This window comes from Pteropus medius, unplaced genomic scaffold (assembly GCF_902729225.1).
Source record: "Pteropus medius unplaced genomic scaffold, Ma_sr-lr_union100, whole genome shotgun sequence".
Lineage (NCBI taxonomy): Eukaryota > Metazoa > Chordata > Mammalia > Chiroptera > Pteropodidae > Pteropus > Pteropus medius.
Window position 1 is genome coordinate 4207662 of NW_024353517.1, and position 24611 is coordinate 4232272.

At 45.4% G+C, this 24611-nt stretch overlaps 2 long non-coding RNA genes across 3 annotated transcripts in view; one reads left to right on the forward strand and one right to left on the reverse strand.

The window, feature by feature from the left end:
* LOC120592956 (uncharacterized) overlaps window positions 1-16077 on the reverse strand; it is a 60979-nt gene extending 44902 nt beyond the window's left edge. The window contains exons 1-2 of the long non-coding RNA XR_005650258.1: window positions 15999-16077; window positions 15449-15550 (exon numbers count right to left, since the gene is read on the reverse strand). This is a non-coding gene — a long non-coding RNA (uncharacterized LOC120592956). The remainder of the gene's footprint in view (window positions 1-15448; window positions 15551-15998) is intronic.
* Window positions 16078-16150: 73 nt separating this feature from the next.
* On the forward strand, window positions 16151-20162 carry LOC120592955 (uncharacterized). 2 transcript variants are annotated; one of them, XR_005650257.1, is made up of 3 exons: window positions 16151-16266; window positions 17961-18039; window positions 19823-20162. It is a non-coding gene; the product is annotated as an uncharacterized LOC120592955 (long non-coding RNA). The 2 variants fall into 2 exon arrangements; XR_005650256.1 differs by lacking the exon at window positions 16151-16266 and adding an exon at window positions 16798-16979.
* Window positions 20163-24611: the final 4449 nt, after the last annotated feature.

Sequence of the window (24611 nt, forward strand, 5' to 3'; positions counted from 1 at the left end):
CAACTGACAGTGATTTCTCATGTGTCATCAGCAATATCCAGATTTGACTTGTGAGCTGGGCACTGTGACTCAGCTGAGGTCTAGAGAAACCTTAGTTCGGGGGGAAATAGTAACTTTTCAGTGGAGAAACCTGGCAGATACCACTTTAGCCAAGTGATCAAGGTTAATGTCCCCAGTGATTTTTATGTGACTATCTTCTGTAACTTTAAAGTTATTTCAAATCAAAAAGTTTTAAAAAAGTATAGAAAAGAAAAGGCAAAATCTATGAGTAAACAATTTACAGAAATACAAAGCGGCCAGTAGACACATGAAAATATGCCTGGCACCCCTAAAAATAAAAATAAAAAAATAATGCAACTGTTAGAAATTAGAAAGTATAACTTTAACTCCACCAGAGTGGCAAAAAGTTGAAGAAAAGGAAAACAGCTACTACTTATGAGAATTCGGGGGGCAAGTTTTCCCCCTCAATACTCTCTTTCATTATTAGTAGAAATGTGACAGTAACCCTTTTTGGAGATCAACTTTGCTCTATCTTTTAAAATAAAAAATCCATAGACTCTTCCACCCAATAGTCCCTCTCCTTGGACTCTATCTGATAGAAATAGACGCAAGAGTCCATGGTAATACAATGACCATATAGTCAATGACATTTTTCCAAGTGGCCAACAAAAACTACAATTAAAATCCAAACAAAAGAAAATAAATAAAAAAACAAATCACCAGGGACTACACTAATAAAAGAAGAAGTTAGATCTGAATCAGAAGACTCAGAGAGATTTGTAGAATGAATGTATTTTTTCATATTTTCCCCTGCCTCCCTGGCCTCCAGCCCGAGGCCTGGTGCCCGAGGTTGTTACCATGGGTTACCTGCAGTGGGAAGAAGGGTGGATGCAGGTGAAGAGGGATGCAGAAGGGAAGCAGGGTGGTGAGATAGCAACAGATTGCCTATAAAAAATACCTCCCAAAATAAAAACAGCATGCCTGAGATAGTCTCATATACGTCAAATGATACATATGTACAACATTTATATATGCAAAAGATTGTCAACAAATGGTTAACGGGATCATCTATGAGTGGAGGGATTTTAAGTGATTTCAGAAAGTTCTCTCTTATTCTAGGGCTCCCTCTCTTGCTGCGAGGAGGCTTCCTTGGCATTCTGAAAATTGTTAAATAAGTGTGCATGCCCCATTTCTAAGCCTGGAATCATTTCATAGGTTTGATTATTGTCTGCTCCAGCCATTGTGCCATTCCCCCACTGCAGAACAGGAAACCAGGCTGAAAGGAACTAAAGCCCCTACCCAGCATCATACCATTGAGAGTGCTCCAGGCACAGCCTTCCGGAGCTGGAGGTCACTGGAGTTCTGAACCTTCTCCATCTCCCAGGCCAAATTCTTCATCTTGCTACAGTGTACGCTGTCGTGCAAAGCCACCCTTCCCCAATCCCCTTCTCTAGAGTGGACCTGCAAGATCAGGCTCCAGGGCCAGGCCCCTCCACAAATGTTCCTTGACTAGAAGACTACTATCATTCTCCTACCACCAGCCCATGGGAAAGAAATGCGGGCCAGCCGGCTGGCTTTCAAGAGTGATGATGCTGGCTCCTTCCAGGCCCAGTCATCACTGCAGCTTGGCTGTGCCTTCTATGAGCCTGTTTCATCATCAGCTCCTGAACCAGTTACTTAAGTCAGCAAAACTCCCACAATAGAAACCACCTGGAGGAGAGCCAGACGGAGGCTTTGACATTAGTGCTCTAGGCCCTGGGCGGGATGATACTGAGGCCAGCAAAGCAGCACAGCAGTGACCAAGTCCTCCATCCCGCCCACAGCTGCTGCTCTCGGGACTCATTTTGCCTCTCAATTAAAACAACGGGCTCTTAGAATAATAAAATTAGGGCATCTTGGGATATAGAACTATTGACTCTTAGAATCATAAATTCTTGAGAGCAGGAGCCAGAAAATACTAGAGTCTTGCATTGGGAGGTATCTCGGAGGCCATTAGGTCTTGTTTTCCCACCTAAGTGACAGATATTTCTTCTGAAGAAGCTGAGTGCAGCTGTGGTGTGACCACAACACCTTGTGAATGTGGCGACATGCCCAAGGTAACAAAAGTAAGGAGCTTTTTTGTGGCTCTAACTTCCGTAATAGTACTGGAGGCCAAATGATGTCCTTTCTCCTTGGTCACTATTCGAACTACTGCTCCTCGAAGTCTATGGTGCTCTTGATCTTCTTGAAGCTTCATCCTCCCCTGGAGGAGGTTTGAGGAGGAAGAGGAGGCTTTGGGAATTTTTTAAAATGCTGTTACCACTTCTTCTGAGGATCTAGTCTTACAGATCGGCCGTGAGAAAAAACAAGAGAAAGTGGGAATTCTTACCTCTCTCCACTTCAGAACTATTTTTATTGACATTTTTACACCTCTCCCCACTTTTTTTTGGCTCTTATATCTAAAAACAAATAAAAACAGCCTGTTGTGTGAACTATATAGAATGTGAGCTAATTTGGTCCTATCCTTCCATCCATTGCAGGCGATGGCCACAGCCCATGAACATTAGAAAATAACTTGTCACCCACTCAACTCCCTGCCTCATGCTTAAAGGAAAATATTTATATTATGCCACAGAAAAGGTTTCCATGGCAGTGACGATGGTAACACTGTTGCCTTGGCAACCACTTGAGTCCATCTTGAATAATCTGAAATCCTCTTCACAGACAAATAAGGAAAATCTGTCAAAAGTGCCGTTCGGCTGGTAGAGGAGTCCTGCGAGATGGCTTTGTCGTCCCCCTGGTTCTCCCTCTGACTCCTCCTCCTCAGTCTTCTCTAGCTCATTTCCTTTATACACTTTCTCAGGAACTTTCCATGTTTCCTGCTCTTCTAAGGGCTTGCCTTGTCCTTTTCCTAGTCCAGTGTGGAGATACTGCCCAGAGCTCTGTGAAGGGTTAAGGAATGGCATGCAAAGCCATGCCAAAGATAACAGGAGGCAGAATAAACTTGCAGATCATCCTTTTTATAGAGCTTGCTGCCTGCCTCTGGAGACCGGGTGCACGTTCTTCTGCCAGCCCGAAGCAGCTCTGACGGGAGAGTTTTATAAAAAAGAAAGACCAGTATTCCCTGAGGTACAGTTCCCAGTCACCACATGTTGGCAAGTCACCTCATGTTGGCCTCAGTTTCCTTGCCTGTAAAATAAAGGATCTGGGTGGAGGGTCCTACTGACACCTACATTCTAGGAATTTTTATGAACCAAGAATATACTATCCTCCCTCTCTCAAAGACATCAGAGATGTCTGTTAGCATGCCTGCTGGGAACTCAAACAAGACCTTAGAGAGACAAGAGAAATCCTGGAATGAAAGGAGCATGCCTACACTGTGTGAGTCAATGCCTTTTAGAAGCAATGTGTACCCACAGAAAAGTATCATCATTATTAACCTTATTATCAGCACAGTACCACGAAACTATAGATCTCATCTTCAGGGTCACTGTAACCCAGAATCTTTTACTGAAGAAGGTGCTCCAGCAAGCTGACTAAATAAATAAATGGGCCCTCTCTGGAAAGCAGCACCTAATTCATGCCCATCTCTGGGGGTTTCTTTGCCTCTTTTCTTACTGAAAAACAGCTTGAAAAACTAAAAATGTTGATTTTGTTTTGTTTTGTTTTTTTTCCACTCTTCCTCCTGCTTCTCACTGATGCTTTCTTAAGGAAGGAAGAGAGCAGTTTAAAAATCATATTTATCATTTTACTAGTAGGCAAGAAAACCACTCTTCTATTTTGATGTGGAGACTAGGAGAAATACAAGAAATTATTGGGGGGAAAAAAAGAAGCAAATGGTATTGCAGAAGGAAGCTGAAATACCTCTTCCCAAAGCCCTTCTTGGAAAGGAGAAAGCCAAAAAAGCCACTTCAGACTTATTTGGCCCTCTGGCCTGACTGAGAGACAAGAGGGTGCAGGAGTAAAAGGGCAGGCTTTGGACTCACAGAGCCAAGTGCAGAGGCTGGCTCTGATACACACCCCACTTCTGACTGTGGGCAGGTTACTTAACCTCTCTAAGTCTCAGTCTTCTCATCTATAAAATGGGAGAAGCAATATCTACCCCACAGTGCTGTGTGATGGCTAGTTTTTTTGTGTCGACTTGGCTAATACCCATATGTCTAATCAAACAGTCATCTAGGCGTTACTGTGGAGGATATTTGTCGATGTGGTTAACATCTACAATCAGTTGACATTAAGTCAAGGTGGTTACTTTCAACAATGTGCATGGGCCTCACCCAATCAGTTGAAAGGCCTCAAGTTTCTTGGAAAAGAAGAAATTCTGTTTCAATTCTGCAACATTAACTCCTACCTGAGTTTCCAGCCTGCCAGCCTGCCCTGTGGACATCAGTCTGCTGGCTTGCCCTGTGGGTTTTGGACTTGATAGCCCTCACAATTGCGCGAGCTAATTCCTTAAAATAAATGTCTCTTTCTATATATGTATATATGTATATATATATACTATATCTGGATATTGTATATAGTATATATACTACCCATATAGTTTTATATATATATATATATATACATATATACATATTCTGTTTATATATGATATATATATGCAAAATATATATATATACTTTTTCTTTGGAGAATCCTGACAGACACAGTCTACTTGGGGGCTGAGTTAACATACATGTACTGACACGTTTGCTGGGCCTGCCCAATTGCAGCCTGTGTGGGGGAACAGGCCTGTCCACAAGCTCTGCTGATTGAGAGACCATACTTTGCCCTTGGACTCCCCTTGCCTGCTGGCCACAGCTGGTTGGACTAGGCAGGAGCAGGCACCTGACCTAAAGACAACCAATCATGGCTGGGCCTGATCTGATTCGGAAGGATGAGCCAGACCAATTAGTTTTCTTTTCTTAGGATCCTGAATAGAAACTAAAGAAAGAATTCACCAGCTGGTAGAGGGCAAGTAAGGTCGATGGTGGAGTGATTGAAAAGGTTGGAGTGAGGCTGTCACGGAATATGATCACATAATGGTCAGCATTTTTGTGTCTCTGTAACCAATCCTTAAAATTTGGGAAATTTGGCATAAAAATCCAGCCAGAAGCTCTGTATCACAGGGTCTGCATGGCTGCAATCAGCTGGAGCCGGGGTGCAGCTGCCTGTTTACGGGGGCCATGTGTCCCCCAACCCACTGGCCTCCACCATGTCCAACTATGTTCTGCCTGGCCAGCCTCACACTTATGTTACCTGCCTGGCACACAGTGCTCATAACCCCTGAATTAGAGAAAAGGTCCTTAGACAACTGCTTCTCAGAAACCAGAGTTGCCTTGAATCCAGAGCCACCTTCAGCTCCAGAATTATGGAGGCAAAACTTTAATAAGGTTCCTGTGCCTAGATTTCCTTGAGAGTTCGCTTAACCTTCTCCATGGAGCTTTGCTCAGGCTAGGGTGACTAGATCTCTATTCCTGGTACTCATAAAAGTCCCACATATATAGGAGTAATAATGAAAACTCTCCCTTTCTCCGCCTAGCTCTCTCAGAGCCCAAGTCTCAGAGGCTGCAATTCATTCAATGGGCTGCTCTCTAAGGAGAACTTTAGGGAATACTGGCTGAAGATGAGGAGCTGCAGCCTCAGGGATCAGCTGGGCCCCGGGAGCCGGGGTTGGGCCCACTTTTGCCAGGAGAGATACATGGGTGATACTTGTGGGAGGCTGGCTCACGGGCCAATAGCTTGATGAATAACCAGAGCAACTCCCACGGGTACCTACTTGGAGTTCCCTGGGGCCAAGTAGAAGCAAGGCATAGATTAGTTCTCTGGATACCTGGGAAAGCCAAAGGCAGTGTCCAGCAGGACTCTGGGGAAGCTGATGCACACCAGCAATGAGGAGGAACCTTAGTTAGCTCTAGCACATGATCTGGGCATGGAGACCTCCAGCTGGACTGTGGGAGAGGTGCTGAGGCAGACGGGGCAGCAGGCTATGGGATATTTGAGGGGCATGGGGCTGAGGTTATTTATCACAATTCGTGCCCATCCCTACAATGTGTGAACCACTGGTATGGCTGACCCTGTGATGATAAGGACTGTAACTCACCGAATAACCATTCATTAAATAGTCATCATGGATATCAGGGTCTCGTTGTTACTAGTTTGCTGAGATTGCAGCATTGTACCGTAGTGAGTTCATGCCAGCACAGCCTTGAGAATCTTTCTTTGCTATCACAGGCATCTCTAACAGCCCTGCTTCGGTAAGGATTTTAGTTCAGAGATGTGTGCATTCCAGGGGATGGTAGTTTCCTATCACTAACTCCCAGGTCCTCCGGATGTGAGCCATCAACCTCAATGCTCAATGAGGTCTTTATCTTGCCTTCTAGATACAGCAGTGAAGCTAAGATATATGTAGGCCTGTCCCACATCTGAACCCGGGGATGAGGCAGGGTCCCTTATACTGAGCCCTTGGTGTATTTTGACAGTAGGAAGCTCTTCGGCATCAAGTTTTCAGTTAATGGCGGGAGTAAGGAGCATGGTTATCTCAGAAAGGAGGAAAACGTCAGGTTTCTTGACAGTTTTCATGGCTGGGTAGATGGTAAACCACTTTTGCACTCGAGTTGCGTCTCTCATTTAAAGACAAATTTTAAAAATTTAAATTATTTTCTGAATCTAAGATAACTTCACATTCAAGGTCGAGAAGACAAAAGAATGAGGAATAATGTAAATATTAATGTTTACATAGCTGTAAAGCATATTGCAATGTTGAACTGTTTACTGATTCTTCTCAGGTCAGTCCCAGAGCTGAGGACACAGAGCTGGAGGATTGGTTCAGTCTTAGGTAAAACTCACTTTGAGTTCACCTGAGGAGCCAGCTGCAGACTTTGCATGTTTACATTAGCCTGTGAACACCTAGTAGCATTCATCATGTGCCAGGGTCTGCTCTATGCTCTGGAATAATAGCCCCTATTCCAAAAGGCAATAATTACCTTTTCTTAGAAAACTACAGAATTGATTCAGCAACCAGATAAACCCCTAAGTTTCTTCCAACATTGCCTTAAATCAAGCATATTCTTCCATGAAGTCACTTCTACCTTCCCCACAAGCAGCTTTAATTAATTCTTTTCAAGTTGTTTCAAACAGTATACCCCAAAGTCAGGCCTCTTTGAAAATCAGAATGGCCCCAGTGTGTCTCCAAGCCAGCCCACTACCCCCAAGCCTGCATCCAGAAAGCCACTTGCCTCCCTCCCAGCTCACGCCTCTGCCTGTCATCTGTCCTCACATTGATGGGAGAGACCACAGGATTTCCTTTTGCCATCTCTCTTGATCAGTTCCAACAGCTCATTTCAGGTCATTTGTTTCAGCACATGTTCGGACAGGGCCACGTGATACATGATAAAACAACGTTCCCAGACATGGCTTTAAATAACCTTCTCTCGTAACAGGTCTCCCAGGAGAATATCTTTCCTTTCCTACATGCCTGTGGCCCCTGAGTCAGTCTCTAACCAAAACAAACTTCTACAATGTTTAAACCTACAAATTAGTTTCTTCTGACAACAAACCTCTATGAAGCACCTACCGTGTTCCGGGTCCTATATGGGTGTGGCTAGGACAGCCACAATTAAGATGGGTCTACCATCAATGAGTCACAGAGACCCAGAATGTGAGCATGAGAATGGGCAGGAGACCTTTGGGTGTAATCTTTCATTACACCAGGGAGGAGAATGAGGCCCAGTGTGCAGATGTCTTATTTTTCCAGGGTTCCACAGTTAGCGTCAGAGCCGGACCTAGAATCCTGTTCTTAGGACTCTGGCCAAGTCTTTGCCATTCCACCATGAAGGGGTATGCTTCAGGTTTCCAGGCTGGTGACCCAAAGGAGTGACATGGGCTGAGCAGGGACTCTGTTCAGGTCTCTCTAAAGGCGACTCCTGCTTCTCAGCCTTTCACACCTCATCCAGCCTTCTTCTCCACCGGGCAGGACTCTTTGCCACACTCTGCAGCCATGGGCAGGGCCAGAGGTGGGTGAATAAAGTCAGCTGAAGTCCAGTTCCTTAGCTTTGCTTGGTTAAACACCTTAAAAACTGAAGTTTGTTTAATGTTATTTGCATGACCTAGCCAACAGGCTCTAATTTAATTGGCATAAGAATTGCCTGAGGGATGTTTTAAAATGTGAATTCCTGGACCCTCCCTGGAGATTCTGAGCCAGAACTAAATGATTCTGATGCGATACCCAGGCTGGAGGCAGTCACTGGGGAGGGAACGGAAGCGGTTGCGGGGAAATCTGGAATTGGCTAAATGAACTGGCGGTGTGACATCACTTTTCCATGTGTTGTTACACAAGGAAGGTGGTGGGATAACCCTAGGGAACTCTCTAGTTCTGACATTGCCAGGGCGGTGACATTCAGAGAGTCCCAGACTTCAGACCCCTTGGACTGGCTGAGCAGACAGACACAGAGTGACTAGGGGCATTGACCACTTTTAAGTCCACCTGCACGGGGTTCCTTGAACAATATACTCTCCTGAAGGTGAACCTGGAGATAAGTCCCTGGCTCAGTTGGAACATCCCCTGCCCACCGACAACTTCCTCACGTGTGCTCTTTCCAGAGGCCCTGATCGGCCAAGGAGCCTATCTATGCTGCTGAGTTGGGTCCTCTAGACTCACTTTGTTGCCTCTTTTTTCTTGCACTGGTATGTTTAACTGCCGAGGATGCTCATTCATACACCTAAGAGGGGACCAGCCCATAAACACAAACACACGATCCTCTAAGAGGTGAGAAAAGAAGGAGTCCTCGGGCAGTTGCCTCTGGACCAAAGTGGTGGAGCAGCCTGCCTCACCCCTTAGAGCCCAGAGGCATCATGGAGGCAAGAGAGGCTTTGGGGTCAGATCTGAGTTCGAATCCTGGCTCTGCCATTTACCTGCTGGGGGTAATCTAAGTGACTCAACTTTTCCGAGTCTCGGAGTTGGTCTCTTCTGAAAAACTGAAGTGGGAATAATCAAGCTCACCTGAGGGCTGCAGTAAGAATGAAAGCTGATAACATACGTGGAGCTCCTGACACTTAAAAGGAGCTCAGTGATCCTCGCCCCTCCCCGTTGCAGCTCTTTCTTGCCACCACCCTCTGCTTGGAGGAAGGTATCACACTGCCTGTTTCTCCAGCCAAGAAGTCAGTAAGATAGAACGGGGGTGAGGTGGTGGGGAGGACGCCTCTCTCTTTAGCATTATTGAAACATATTCCAAAGAAATATTTACGCTAAAAGCAATTCTGCGGAAACAAAGGGAAATGAACAAAGCAAATATAAATCCATAAAATGAAATGCAGATTAGAGCTCCTACAAGAGCCTCTGATAAACACCCCACAGTTCTTAGGGACAATGTGCCGAGTGGAGCTTCAGATATCCCCAGCTGAAAATTGAAGGCTTGTTCCGCCCATGGGGCCTCCTCTGCCTCCTGCTTGTTTTCTCAGGCCAGGAGAGTGGGAGATGCCTGAGTTGGAGGCACAGAGAGCTTTCTACTTGCCAAGATCAGCTCTGCAGCAATTCCGTGGCTTCTGGCTCAACCCACACAACCCTTTCCCACACTCCCCACTCCTCTGGTGGCCCCTAAAAGGACAAGAATGATAGCTCTGCTTGTGCAGAGCTGCACAAAGCCTGTCACGACTTCTCTCAGGGGCAGTCGCTCCCACTCGAGTGGGCGTTGGACAACAGCAGGAGCGGGAGGCTGACAGCACTGCCTTTTCTGCATCTGGGCCAGGCCCTGTGCGGGCTGCTGGGGATATGGAGAACCAGAACAAGGGCAGCGAGACCCAGTCCTGGAATCCCCCAGCTCACAGCTGTACAGGGCGGGGAGGGGATGGGGCTGTGCATCAGCCACCTCAAGGGCAGGGCTGGTCAAACCATGGCCCTGATGAGCTTGGGACACCTGGAGGCGAGCCCCAGGAGCCAACAAAGACTAAAGGAAGGGTGAGATCTTCGACTGCCAAATACTTTCAGCCAGACAAGCAGGAGTAACACTGCAGTGCAGGCTGTTTCGCTGGCACAGTAAGGATTAAGTAAGGCTCCTGGGCCCATGGCGGGGGGATGATGGCCAGGATATGCTCATGGATCTGGAAAACTTGCCAACCAGTGATTTAGGGAATTGAAGGTACTTAGCAGGGAGAAAGAAGCCTAGAGGCATCTGGGTTTAAGCCCACCTGTGGATTTGCCAAAATTAGGGACACCTCGGGATATAACTAGAGTCAGAGGGTAGAAGGCAGAGAAAGAACTTTCCACCACCCAGAGCTGTTAACAATGGTGCAAGCATAGCATTGAGGCCTTTTGAGGGCTGATCTGTTTTGAAGTTCAAAGAGAGATGCCCAAAGTGAGATATGTTGGTGGGCATTATACCAGCTATAGGTGAATCTGGTAAGCCCTCGTCAATATTTTGAGCAGGCTAGTGATACACAAAGACGGTCTGAACATGTATGTGTTGGCTTTCTGGTCAGAATATAAAAACCAGAATCTCTGGAAAACTTCTGGGCTTCTGTCCTTGAACATCAACTCTGAACTCTCAGGGTTTATCCTGAACGGGTCCCACTCTCAGCTCCAGGTGTCTGTTTGCTATCAATGCCTGGCAATGGGATGCTCTGCTTGGGCCTGGGGAACATGCTACTGGATCACAGGGGTGCAGTCATGCCCCCGACAATGGCAGCACAGGCAGACTCTGCCAGAAGGAAGAGATGGCACATTGTTTTTGCGTCAGATCCTCGTCTAGTGGGTCCAGCTGCTCATTCAACCCAATCCGCATCCTGTCTGAATATACAGAATATATAGTACCTTAGCTAGGAGGCCTAATGATCTATAAACAGAGGGAATCCTACAGAGGGACACTCCAAATGGCACTCCCGTCCATTCCCTATATGTCATCATTGCATTTCCTCGTCTCTTGGCTGGAGTTTTCTCTCTTGTAACCTAAAAACTTGGCCCTAAACTCAACCCTCCAGGACTGCCATATCTTTCCATAATCTCAAACAAGGACATCTTCCATCAAGATATATTTTAGACCAGACGAAGGAAGAGAAGCTGTTTCTACACTGGACACACAACAACTAAGAAGGAGCACCACGTATTTATTGCATTCAGAGCTCCACATCATCTAATTTATCCCTCACAGCAATACTTTTAGGTGGTCTGCATCCCATGGCCCTTTGAATCAAGTAACTGTAGCAGGGTATAGACTTTCAATTTACTTCGATAGGTGAAACACCTCTATTTGTTTAGACTTCTTTGCTGCTTTGGAAAGTCTCACCTAATTTTTTCCAGGAAAATGAAATATCTCCCACCCCCTCCAGGAAAAGGAGAGAAAATGGCTGTGTTCTCTAAACACCAGTCTTCTGTGCCTTCAAAGAAGGGGGATCCTGTTTTTACCCTCTGTTGTTTTTTAATAACTAATTATTTGAGCTCCAGTTTTCATGGATGGAGTGGATGTTTATTGTTTTATGTGTATGTTCCCTTTGGCTATCTTGTATTCTTTTCCTGTCTACAAACACTCCAGTGTCCTTTGTGTGCAGATTGGTGTGTGGCTTATTGTTATGTTCTGCCCCCAAATCTAGAGGCTGAGGAGTTCCATCGGATGTCCTTCATCGGATCCCTCCTCTGTCGCCACAGTACAGCCAAGGAGGTGAACCTTCGACCTAAGCCCAACCAATCAGACTCTCCGCCGGGGCTTTGAATGTTGAGCAGAGTAATGCAAAAACTTAGCACCCTGACTGTCGATCACCTCCTGTCCTGGCTCTTGTCCTGCTTCCGAGCTGTATTCAGATTTCCCATCGCTTCCATGAGCTCCCTAATAACTCCCCAGTGAGTTTCCTTTTTTGCTTAGATTGTGTTTTAGGACTTAGCAGGGACCAAGGATGACTACCTTTCCTGGCATTATTTCGATTCTTTATAATAAGAATCAAAGTCATCAAGAGACCAAAAAGTCAAAGGACTTTCTGCTGCCCCTTTCTTTTCCCTGTAAGACATTGCTATTTAGTGAATGGGCTGAGAGAACTGTTTCAGAGGACACATTCGAGTAAGAGCTGAGAAGTCAGATCTTACGGCTTGCAGTCCACCCTCCTTAGTCCCATGAGTGACACCTTCACTCCACCTACAAAGAGCCCAACCTGTCTACTGTGCAGCCTGGAGGTCAGGGTAGCTTCACTTCAGGTGCCAACCAACCACAACCCTGGGATGATGCCTGGTCCCTAATTGTGAACCATCATTCTGCCCTCATTTGGCCTCGTCCATGAGGACACCTGCATAGAGTTCCCAGGATAACTGAAATCCAGAAAGGGCATGGACCCCAAGGGTGGTCTAGAGCAGGGGTCCCCACCCCCTGGGCCATGGACCTGTACCGGTCCATGGCCTGTTAGGAACCGGGCTGCCTAGCAGGAGGTGAGTAGCAGGTGAGCAAGTAAAGCTTCATCTGTATTTGCAGCCGCTCCCCAGCGCTAGCATCACCGCCTCGGCTCCACCTCAGATCATCAGGCATTAGATTCTCATAGAAGCACGGGTCCCTGGTGCCAAAAAGGCTGGGACTGCTGGTCTAGAAGCTCTTGTGTACAGGCTCAGGAACTGAACTGAGCCCTTTGGAGAAGTAAGAGCTGAGCCAGTAAGATGTAGAGTCCCTGACTCATTCATAGCTGAGTGCATAAGCATAGGCTGGAGGCCACATGACTCACCATGTTTAACAGAAAATGACCTGGAGGTTTTAAATGACTCAAGAGCCAATATGGAGATTCATTCAATGAGGCCTGGGATGTCGAGGCAGCTCTGAGCCCCGCACTGAGGCGCATCAACGTCAGAAGATAGAGGGAAATGAGAACCAGAGCAAGAGAAGATTCAGGTGGTATAGAAGAGTGAAGCTAGTTAAAATACTGTCACATCCAAGAGGAGTTGAATTGTTTTTACATTAGAGGACAAAACTAAAACCCATGAGTAGAAATTCTAGGGCAGCAGATTTAGAAAAGAATAAGGAAAATCTTTTAAACAGAGCAGCACAGCAGCAAAGTGGGCTGCCTGTGAAAGGCTCTCAGGGAAGTGGGCAAGAGCATGGCTTCAGGGGGAAGCCACTTGGGTCAAGTCCTAGCTCTATTACTTAACAATTGTGTAACCGTGGCAGTTGCTTGACTTCTCTGTCCTCATCTGTAAAGTGAAGGAAATAATGGTACCTTTTTCCTGGGGCTGTTTTAGGATTAGGGGTCAATGTTTGCAATAGGCATTGAATAATGCCTGACATATGCATACACTTAAATAGATGCTGAATATTCACTAGAATTATTATTGCAAGGTGGTGAGACCTCATTGCCGGAAAGAGTCAAACCCGACAGGATTTGTGTCAGGGATGCTAGAGGTCATCCCTGCACTGGTTAGGAGATTGAATCAGACCACAGTGCAGAGGAGAGAGCATGGGCTTTTGTAGAAGAGAGATTATTTCGTGATGTGACCACTAGCGGACCTGCCAGTTGGATCCAGGCAGAACAGAGATTGCTTCCTGAAAATCCCTTTGGAAACTGTCTGATGGACCCCAGCCCTACGCCCCAGGTCATGCTGGTTTGTGCTGGTTCCCAGAGCAGGCCGTTGCCCGGTCCCTGGAACAGGCATGTAAAGCATGTTTTCCATATCCGGGGCAAGTCATGCACCAGTACCTCTGTCTACCCTGCCCTGTCCTATATAAGCCCTTAGCACCTGCCGAGTGGCATAGGATATCCGTGTCATCTTGCTGCCTCCCGAGACAAGCCTGCTATGTAAGTTCTCTTAATAAACTCTTGATATAATGAAGGAGTTCTCAGCCTTTTCCTACGGTCTCTGGGCCTTGGGAAATTTTACATAACAGCTTTAATGGCAGATGGCTCTAGTTTCACATCACACAGCCATCACTGTGACTTTGAGCAAATCTCCAGGTCTCAGCTTTCACATCTGTAAATGAGGCTGATATCTCTCCCTCCACAGCACTGTCACAAGGATTGAATAATCTCATATACAGATATCCGTCTTGTTGTTTGTGCTTTTTTTCGCATTTGTAAAATCTCAAAAAATAATAACAAAAGATATTTAAAGAATGATCACCTGTGTATAGTCCCACATAATGGGGGCAGAGTAGGTATGATTGTGACTCCCTATCCTCCTTCCCAAAAGCCCCACGTTTCCCCAGCACCAGAGCTGGGCTTCAGTAGCTCTGGCTGGTCTTTTCGAGCTTTTACGCATGCCCTTTCCTTTCAGGCAGCTTTGCGTGACTCACCCCTCTTTGCAATTAACTGTGATATTCTGCTGGAGGCTCTCATTACAAATGATGAGAAGAATAGCCACTGTGGCCTAAACAGGGTCTGGCGGGGTAGACCGTTTCAGCTCTGCTGTACTGCCAAAAAGACAAAAGATGGGCCACTGGGCGTGTCATGGCTAGCTTGCCTCTCTCCTCCTGCTCAGTTTTGTCTTCTCCTCCTATTTAGTCAGTGCCAAGGGCTAGACCTGTGTACTCACATGTGCTCACCAGCACCTGGCAGGCTAGTAGGAGCCAGGCAACTAGGCAAGGAGAGAAACGCTATTTCTTCTCTTGGAGTTTGTCTTCCATTGAATTCAGTATGCTTTCATTGAAAACCTACTCTGTGCCAGGCACACAAGGAGATTAGACATGGATTTGAAGCAGTTCTCATTCCCTAGAAGTTTAGAATTCACCAGGAAATGAAGGCAAATTCATGGCTAGTCCTGAGCCTCTTCGATGGCACAAAGCAACCACTACAGAAGGACAAAAAAGAAGGGGGGCCCTAAAAAGGCTAAATACGATTGCCGTTTTTGAGCATCTACTATGTGCAGGGTACTTCCCTTATCTCCTTTAATCCATACAACCTGTGAGAAATGGGATGGTTATCACCCTCATTTTACAGATGATGAAACCGAAGTTTTGAAAGGGGAAATAACTTGCTCAAAGTTATATAGCCAGTAAGAGGTAGAACCAGGACAAGCTTCTGAGCTCAAAACATGTGTTCTTCCAAAAAGCCAGGCTGCCTACTTCTTAGAGAAGGCTGAATTTGACCTGGGCCTAAGAGAAAGCTGATAGTTGAGCCAGCTCTGGGGGAAGGGCCTTCCTTCTGCTTCCCTGCTTCTAGCTGAGTACAAACTGCCTGCTCTGAGCTGGTTACTATTCTCCCCTCTTCCCACAAGGGGCTGACAAAGCCTCAGGTAGGCTTGGGGAGGGGCACTTGTAGTTCCTCTCTCCAGCCTCCACCTGTGATTCCACCCTAAAAAAATACCCACACTGTCTATTCAAATAGTACTGCCTGTCCACTGGAACCAACAACCAGGTTGATTTAGCACCTGCGGGAGCTATTACTAGATTATGCACCCTTAATAACCCATTCAGCTCTCTAACTAGCTGGGCACAAATACATACTCTATGTTACCTCAAGGCAAGTTTGTTCTTGCCTCAGGCATAGAATTTTAGACTATGGGTGCTGGAAGATAACTGAGTTCAAGTACCTCTTCTTACAGATCCCATACTGAAGTTCAGAGGGAAGGTGCTGGCCTGGGAGCTTCAAGAAAGGACAGCAGAAGAGGCACCATCTTCTCCATGCTTCTCACCTATTGGGAAGGACAGAACTAAGATTTATTGAGCCCATCCTCTGCAGGAATTATTCCCAGATGTTGTGGTGTCACATTTTATTCTTATCACAGCCCCGATATGAGGACTCAGCACCTCATTTTCAGATGAGAAATCTGATGGGCTGAGGAGTACTAGAACATGCCAAGGTCATGTGAGAAGAAGCCAAAGTGAGGACACACACCTGTCTGTCTCCAAAATCCCACCACACAGCGAAAGGAGGCAGGGTTTTTTTTCCCATTCCTATTTGGGCTTGCAAAATGGGCTTAGGTTTGCTATGGACCCAGGAGGTCTAGCATATGGTTCCTCCAGCTCAAAGGGGCCCAGGACTGGACCTTCCCACTGGGGGAGTTATGAGCTGCCTAAAGTAATGACCAGCCCTGAGTAGGCACAAAGTGATACGCAGAGGGCTATGGGAAGTATACTTACTTTTCTTGCTTTGTTCCTGGATGATTCATGCAGCCCACACAACAAAATTAATGTCTTCTCCAGCACAAGCAAATTGTATTTTCTTCTTTAAAAAAAAAAAAATCACAATCAGCCTGCAAAGGGCCCTGGTTTATTCTGGAGACATGGAGCCATCCTGTGGCCACTTCCCTGGACAGATGCTGCAATCAGGACCCCAGAACGGGAGGCCTCTCTGAAGCTGTCTCCAGATCCTGCGTTCTGCTTCTGGTCAGACCTTCTGCCCCTGCAGGTAACATTTTATCACACTTGTGTCTCCTCACATGGAAATGATGTTCCATGTGTGAGCAAGTGCTCGGAAAGCCCCCATCACCACATCCCTCATGAGGTCCCCTTACCCGGGTGGCCAATTTACTCACCTCTCATGCTTTAGCTCCAGAGGTCCACTCTGTGAGCTTCTCTGCCTCCTCCCACACCCCGGGTAGCATTACCCCTCCTCTCCTTGTGGCCTCACCATCTCCGAATACAGGTCTCTCACAGTAATAATAAATGATAGCCAACATTTATACAGTATTTATTATGTGTCAATCTCTGTTCTAAGATATACAATAGCCCCATGCCCCTTTGTCCGTGGTTTTGCTTTACATGGTTTCAGTTACCTGTAGTGAACCATGGTTCGAAAATATTAAATGGAAAATTCCAGAAATAAACAGTTTGTAAGTTTTAAATTGCGCACTGCTCTGAGTAGTGTGATGACATCTCAAGCTATCCTGCCCAGGATGTGAATCATCCTTTTGTCCAGCATATCCACGTTGTATATGCTCCCTGACCATTAGTCACTTAGTAGCCGTCTCGGTTATCAAGATCAACTGTCGTGGTATCACAGTGCTTGTGTTTGAGCAGCCCTTATTTTACTTAATAATGGCCCCAAAGTGTAAGAGTAGTGATGCTGGCAATTTGGATATCCCAAAGAGAAGCTGTAAAGTGCTTCCTTGAAGTGAAAAAGTGAGTACAGTATAATATTTTGAGAGAGACACCACATTCACATAATTATTATATCATGTTATAATTGTTCTACTTCATTATTAGTTATTGTTGTTAATCTCTTACTGTGCCTAATTTTTAAATTACATTTTATGAAAGGTATGAATGTATATGAGAAAAACAGAGTATAAATAGAATTTGGTACTATCCGTGTTTTCAGGCAACCATTGGGGGTCTTGGAACATATCTTACTGTGGATGAAGGGGGACTACGGTATATGTGTATGTGTATGTATGTATATATACATTACTTATATATATGTGTGTGTACACACGCTCATTTAGTCTTCACAATCCCATGAGATAGGCATTATTATTATCTCGGTTTCACAGACGGGGAAACCAAGATATAGAGAGGTTAAAGCAATTTGCTTGAGTTCACTCAGCTAGTTAGTAGGAGAGTGAGAATCTGAGTCTCTTCAGTCATGTTCCAAATCCTTTATCCTACCTACTATACCCTACGGCCTCCAGCATTAGTCACAGCTTGCTGATTTCTCAGGGACCCCTCTATTCTGTTGTCTGCTTGAGGAGAGGCTCATGTCTTTTTCCTCTGGGTGTGTCTGCTTGGCTCAGGATCTAGGCTACAGCAGGGCTCCAGGTGTGCTTGCCAAAAGGATGCATCCCATCTGATAATAGCACCCCTGGGGCAACAGCTCTTCCCCTGGGGAGGGAGACAGACCAATATCCAATATCTGTGGGAAGAAGGTTCCAAGCAGAGGGAGCAGTAAGGGCCAAGCTCTGTGGTGGGTTCTGCATAGAGTGACGGAGAGGAGCAGGAAGCCACTGTGGCTGGCACAGAGTGAGTGACGGTGACGGTGGTAGCAGATCACAGATCCCTGTGGGCCACGATGGGGATTTGGGGTTGGTCTTAGTCAGTAAGTGCAGTGTAACCAAATACCACAGACCGGGTAGCTTATAAACAACAGAAATTCATTCCTTACAGTTGAAGTCTGAGATGAGGGTGCCAGCACAGTCGAGAGTCTTCTGGATTGCAGACATTGTATCCTCACTTGGCAGAAGAGGTAAGGGAGCTCTGTACGATAGTTTTTTGTTTTTTGTTTTTTGTTTCTTTAAATAAAAACATTAATCACATTCACGAGGGCTCCATCTAAGCACCCCCAAAGGCCTTACCTCCTAATAGCATTAAGATTTCAACTTATGGATTTATAGAGGAGACAAACATTCAGACCACAGCAGGGTTTTTTTTTCAAGTGTGTTGGAAACTCTTGAAGAAGCTGGTACGATCTAGCCCACTTTTAAAAATGTGAAAGCACATGTGTGTGAGTGATACCACCCTCAGTTACCGCGATCAATAATGATGTTTGGGGTTTACAAGTAGTCTCATCCGTTACCACTGCCATTTCTCAACAGCTCCCTCCCTTCTCAGTCCACATTGCATCTCCATGAACTTCAACTAGAACTTACAGTCTCAGTCTGACAAGAGACACAACTAAGTGAACAACTGCACTGCTGTTGATACGAGCCGTGAAGGGGAGATGTAGGGGGCTGTGGGAGCAGAGAAAAGGGGCTACTCAGTCAGACAGGGGCTATATCAGTGGGAAAGTCAGGGTTGGCTTCTGGAGGAGGTAGCATATGACACGAGACTTGAAGGATAAGCAGGAGTTGGCCAGGAAATGAGTGCAGTCCAGACAAGGGACACCATACACATGAAGAAAGAAGCCATGATGCTACTGTGGCTGCACCCTGATTTCCTCACCCCCTTGTCCTTCAGTACCCATCTTTCCAGCTCCAATGCTTGCCGGACCAGGTGAATCCTCTTCTGCTGCTGAACTTTGCTGTAAAAATTTGCCACCACTGGTTCCAATGCAAATTCATACTCCAATCTTAGCTGGACCCTTGGCCACTCAACATTCCTCTCCTTGATAATTAACTGCCTGCCACATACCCCACAGCATGTACTTCAGACTTCTGTTCTCTTCCTGCCTCCCTCACTCGCCAAGGGTGAGCAGAACTCGTGTTATAATGTGAACTCCCAGCTCCTCTCTTCTGACTTTCACCTCAAAGAATGTTTGTGTCTTCAACCCTCATCTCCTTCAAATGCTCTCAGAAAAAGATGTGATTATTCTTCTTAATTAAGATAACCATTTTTCTTGCTTCGTTTGGATTGTATTTTGGGGTAACCACATAGCCCAGGGGGATAAGGTGAAGTTCTTTTTTATAGATAATTCCAGCTTTAAAAAGAATATGAATGCAATGTAGAATTCGAAAATCATCTTTTTGTAATCTCATTTAGTTCTAGTAAAAATCATCTGTGGATGAAACAATCAGATGGCATGTTAATGAGGAACTTTACATGGAGAGATAAGGCTGCCACCACCTGACCCCTGGTGCATCTTAGGAAGATTGATAAGTATGGGATAACCGATGCATGGGCCTCCTGAAGTGATGAAACATACAGTGGGTGGCACCCTACCTGCACGTGGGAACCACCTGGGGAGCTTTAACGAATAATGATGCCTGGGACCCATCCCCACCAATCATGATTTAAGAGGTCTGGGGTGCAGCCAAGGCATGAAGGTGTTTAAGAAGTGCCCCAGCTGATTCCAATGAGCAGCAAGGTTGCAAACGCTGTCACTTGAAAGACAAAGCTAAAGTACACTCATGAACTGTGCTTGCCCCCACGGAGTTGGTCCTAATCAAGCCCTTGAAGTTAATCTCCAGTTAAAGAAATTTCAAAGGATAGAGAAACAAGTTAAGTGACACTGTGAGGAAGCAACCAGACAAATCCAGACTGTGACTCATTCTTCTGAGCAACTGACTCATTTCATTTTTTCAATATTTCAGTGGCTTTTAAAAGGGAGAGAAGGAACTATTCCAGATTAAGAGACTATGAAGACATAAGAACCATGGAGCACATGGATGCACTTTGGATCTAGAATTGGGCAAGTCATTTTCTACACACCTGGGGAAACTTGATTATGCACTAGATACTAGAGGCTTTCCAAGAGTGGATGACCATTTATTAGGTGTGTAATTACATTAAGATAATGTAAGAAATGTTTTAAATGCCATGTTTTCTAGGTGTAAAAGGGTGAAATTTTAGGAGATCTGAGGGTGATCATTTTGTAAGTTGTATAAATCCCTAATCACTATGTTGTACACCTGAAACTAATGTAATATTGTATGTCAATTGTAGTTACAAATTTTTTTAAAATTTTAAATAAAAATTTTAAATTCCAAAAAAGAGTAGATGAAGCACGCGTGATAAAACTTCAGGAATTATTAAATCTGGGTGAGAGTTTATGGGTATTCACATGTTAGTCTCTACTTTTATATATGTTTGAAAATTTTATAATATAGTTTTTTAAAAAAGGTAAACCCTTTGCTTTCCCAGTATCAGATATTGTTATTACTTGTACTGTTACATCTGTTCCCTTGTTCCAACCTCATAATCTGCAGCAGCAGCACTAGCACCAAGTGAGACAAGGTACTGTGCTAAGTGCTGTAATTCCCACCACAGTCCAGTAGGGTAGGTGGTGCTACCCTCACTATACCGACAAAAAACTGAAGTTCAAAGAGCTGGTCACTTGCTCAAGGTCACATAGCTAGAAAGGGGCAATCGGGATTAGAAGCCAGGCATAAAAGCCCCTAGTCTTTCACACAAAGCCCCACTATTGTCTTCTTTCCTTCTCCCTCTCATCTTCTCTCTCTGCTTCTCCGCCATCTCCTTCCGCTTCAGGCCCTCATCGCTCTGAAAGGACACGTTCTTAAGCCCTTCTGTAGCAGTCAGTCTTTTCTCCTCTTCTCTCCCCCAGACCGCTGGGAAGAGTCACCTGCATCTCTTTTCTTCATCCTCACCCCCACCCATTCCTTAGTCCCTTGCACTCTGACGTCTACTACTCAAGAACAAACCTAAAGATTGTTCTCCACCTCATTTAATCTCCTTGCTGCATGCGATCCACTTGCTTGCTCTTTCTTTCTTGGAGCCCTCTCTTCCTTGACCTGCAAAGAAAGATTCTCCTGATAACTGCCCTGACTCCTTCTCTGGCTCTCTGTCCTCCTTCTACAAGCCTAATGTCACCTTTCATAAGGCACTAAGCAGTATGATCTTCATTATCCATATAAGCATTTCTCAGAATGGAGCCCTAGGACAAGCATCACAATCACCTGGGGTAGATGTTAAAAACTCAGGTGCCAGGACCCATGCAGACCTGCTGAATCAGACTCTCAAAGTCTAATATCTTCATTCTTAAAAAATTCCCCAGGACATTCTTACATCGCTAGAGTAACAATGCTTTTCCTGGTGGTGCACCCCTTCCAAGGCCTCCACCTGCCACTTGCAGGCTGATGATTTCGAACACTGCAAATCTATTATAGCTTCAGCCTTTTCTCCTACCAGTGACCTAGTCTTGAAACACCGGTCTCATCGTCTATTCCATCCTTGTCCTCATTTCCCACATGTGATCATTTGCCTCATTCTGTTCATTTTGTTTCTGAACCGTTCCTTGCACCCATTCTCTCCCCTTGTCCCACTGGGCCCCACGGTCCTGCCCTAGGCGCAATTCTCATCCTCTCTCACCTGGCTTATTGCGTTAGTTTTTTGAGAGGTCCATTTTTGCTCCCAGAGCCTTTCCCATCTTCTGAATCTTCCTTCACAATGCTATAGAAACACTCAAAACAAAGCACTGATCTAAGTATGTGAATTTCCCTATCTTACGACATGCGGTGGTTCCCTAGTGCCTATAGAATGAAATCTACATTCCTCCATTATATGCCCTCCACTTACCTTTCTAGTCTTATCTTTTATTTAAATCCAAAATGATCAAAACTAAAACCACTTTTTGTTCTCCACATATACCTGTGCTTTGCCCATGGGGGTCTCTTCTGTCAAGGATACTTCCTTCCTCCTGTCTTAGATGTTAAAATTCTTTCTTCTGTGGCACAAGTGAACCACGCTTCCTGGTCGTCTTGCACTTGTGTGATCCCCTCTCATTTGGATCTGGGCTGGCCAATGGAATGTAGTAAAGTAACGTTGCATAACCCCCAAGGTTAGATCATAAGAAGCTTTCGGTTTCCCCTTTGGTCACCTAGAATGATGCTCTGAGGGACAGCTACATGTAAGAAATTTGACTACCCTGAGTTTGCCATGTTGTGAGGAAGCTCAGCTAGCCAAGGTGAAGACACCTACGTAGAGAGAGACACCCTGTCAGCTCAGGCTGTTCGTGCCATCCCAGATGAAGTACCAGACATGTGAGTGATGAAGCTTAGATGCCAAGGTCAGCTGAGCCTTCGGGTGATGACTCCTTTGGATTACTCCAGCCCTAGCTGCAACCTAACTGCAACCCCATGGGGGACCCCAAGCAGGAACTTCCTGGGGAGCCCAGTCAATTTACAGACTGAAAAAGTATAATCAATTGCTGTTTTAAGTTTTAGAGAGGTTTGTTATACAATAATAGATTTCTGGAACAACTTTATTCTAAGTAAGTTTCAAATACCCACTTCTCAGGGCAGAGACCCCTGAGCCCTCGGAATAAATGAATCGCCCTCTCCCATGTGCTCTAGCAGCTCTCTTTGTATATCAGAGATGAGACCTATCACAGGCTGACACACAGCTTAGTTAGGAAAGGCGAGGATTTCGTCTCACTCATCTGCGTGGCTCTGGTGCCATTCACGGTTCATGGCACCAAGTAGATGCTCAGACGTTTGCTGAATTGAATTGATTTCCTTTCCTTTCTTCAGTCCCTTGAGGCAGACAGGCAGCCTCAAGACATAGAGAATCAAGGAATGCCAAAACGTACGGTATTGACTAGTGCCTCTGAATGTGCCAATCGCTCTTGGCAAAGCTTTCCAAACCAGAAGGAAGGAAAACCTTTGAGACAATTTTCAAAAACTGACCTGAAGCGAGATGAAGAGGCTAGAGGCGACCATCATTCCTTGCTGACAGCAGACAAACATTGTGGACCTGAGCTATTTGTGCCAATAGCACACTTCTCCAGCTCCCTAGAAGGTTCCCACTGGTTCTGGGCTTGAGAACTCTAGTTCCCGAGGGACATAAGGGACACCTGAGGCATCCACCACAGGCCCAGCTGAGGTGGATGCTGCATATATAGTTGGCTCAACAATGCCAACCCAGGTCTTTTAACTATCGTTGAACCTCAGAATCACAAAGTCATCAAAGCCCTCTTATGGACCAGGAATAAATCTTCTGTCACCATCCTCCCTTTCAAATCACACCCCCAGACCTTCCTCTGATCACCTTAATTCCCTTTCCATTAAATAAGCATTATTCTGAGCCATATTTTTCCAAACAATTTTATGAATCTTCTATGCAAATTGCAGCTATAACACTATACAGACGATGAAAGTCTCTGTTATAGGAAAGAATTCTAATTAATCTGCCTCATCTTCCGTGTGACATGTGGTAAGAATCTTTCTTTCTAAGGATTTGGCTTGTTACACCAGTTCTCCATCTTGGCTGCATATTAGAATCCTGGAAAGTTTTGAAAACAATACCTATGCCTAGGTTCCATCCCAAAACAATGAAATCAGTATCTCTGGGCCTCAGGTCTAGGCATACATATTTTTTAAAAACTCCCCATGTGATTCTAACATGCACCAGAAATGAGAATCATTGTTCTTGCAGACCATAAATGTTGGTAAAGTCTGGGGTTTCAGGCAAACCCAGTCAGTTTCCTGCCCATTCCTGTTTCTCATTTTGGCTACAAACCATCTTTTTGTAAAACATGATCTGTCCTGAGAGGACAAGAGGGACATCAGACAGACATGAAGCTGTTGTCAAGGAAGTCTTAACTAAATTCAGACCAGTCACATGTCATGAGTTCAATTCTGTATCACTGAACATTGATTTACTGTCCAGCTATATAGTATGGGGTTTTTTTTGGAGTAACTCTGAAGACTATAAGATGAGAAAATATCACACTATTAGATGAGAAAGCAGAATTTTCTCTTTTCTATGATTGAAGGTACATAAAAACACATTTTTAAAAGCCTGAAAATGAAAACACAAAATAATGATAGTTAAGATATTGGATATTTTTTTTCTTTTCTTTCAAAACTTCTTTTGTGTTGATCATCACACTTTTAAAAGTCTCCACATTGCTGGGCCTCAGTTTCTTGTCTGTAGATCACACCAGGAGAGCTGCAAGGCCTCTCACAGCACCACAGTCTGATTCCAGGCTCCTGTGACACTGTTTCTATGAGACCAGTTAAGCAAATGTTATCCAATATGTTTCCCTTGGTTTGGAGTCTGGGCCAAGCAGGCTCTGAGCCAAACATGCTCACCTCTTAAGCTCTTGAGCACACCCACCCACGGCTCTGCCCTTGCTTCCGCCTACGCCATGCCTTCCCGCATGCCAACCTTCCTCTGTGGTCTCCTTCGCCCACTCACAACTGCAGGCCTTCTTCCGGGCCGCCCCTACATGATGAGCAGTTTGCCAGTTAATATACATCAAGCTGTCACCTTCGAACAACTCAGAGAGCCCCATCTGTTCTCAGGAACATTCCAGCTAGAAGGATCACCCACCGTCAGCAGCTCACAGGGTCCCTCTGAGTGCTGGGCAGTGAGTCCCCTCTGAGCCCAGCAGGGCTTGGCCCCAGGAGCAAGAGGCAGGAC